Raw genomic sequence first — 682 nt, 5'->3', positions numbered from 1 at the left:
AAGTTACGCCTTCTTTTTTTGCGTGAACATTTGGGCGGCGTTATGTAAATCTTCCCACATAGTGAGGTAGAAATGTGTGGGCGTGTTAGAACGAGCCGTTTTAGGGGGGCGTGGTTAACTCAACTTTTATAAAGAATATCTCTTTGGTTTTGAGACTTTAGTGTTTGCAACTTTACAGATCTTCTTTATGCACCAAGAGCTTGTAACACTCCAAAGAGAAAGGAAAAATTGAAATCGCATCATATGACCCCTTTAAAACAAATGGCAGCTTATGCATTTGGCAGACACTTTTACCCAAAAAGCACCTTGCATTGCATTCAAGATGCACATTTACATTTCAGCAGTTCTCGCTTTCCCTGGGAATCAAACCTTTGGCAGTCTCTAGCGCGGTTCACATGCTTTACAACACAGACATCTATTGAAGTCATTATGTAGGGGACGGGCATGCTATTGTGTATAGGGTTGCCAACCGTCCCGTATAATACGGAATCGTCCCGTATTTAAGGCATCAAAGAAGCGTTCCATATGAAAGCTATACGGAACGCAGTTTGTCCCGTATTTAAGGCATATGCCGTATGAACACCTAGACCATACGAATAACAAACTCTAAATTGAGAATTAATCATTCTTTTTTGACAAGTGTTTGATTTGTGAACATAGCCGTTCCAGGGAGGCTTTAAGA

The sequence above is a fragment of the Sinocyclocheilus rhinocerous genome, unplaced genomic scaffold (assembly GCF_001515625.1).
Source record: "Sinocyclocheilus rhinocerous isolate Xijiao unplaced genomic scaffold, SAMN03320098_v1.1 scaffold554, whole genome shotgun sequence".
Classification (NCBI taxonomy): Eukaryota; Metazoa; Chordata; class Actinopteri; order Cypriniformes; family Cyprinidae; genus Sinocyclocheilus; species Sinocyclocheilus rhinocerous.
The sequence above is the reverse complement of the archived record's forward strand: the minus strand, read 5'-3'. Positions refer to the sequence as shown.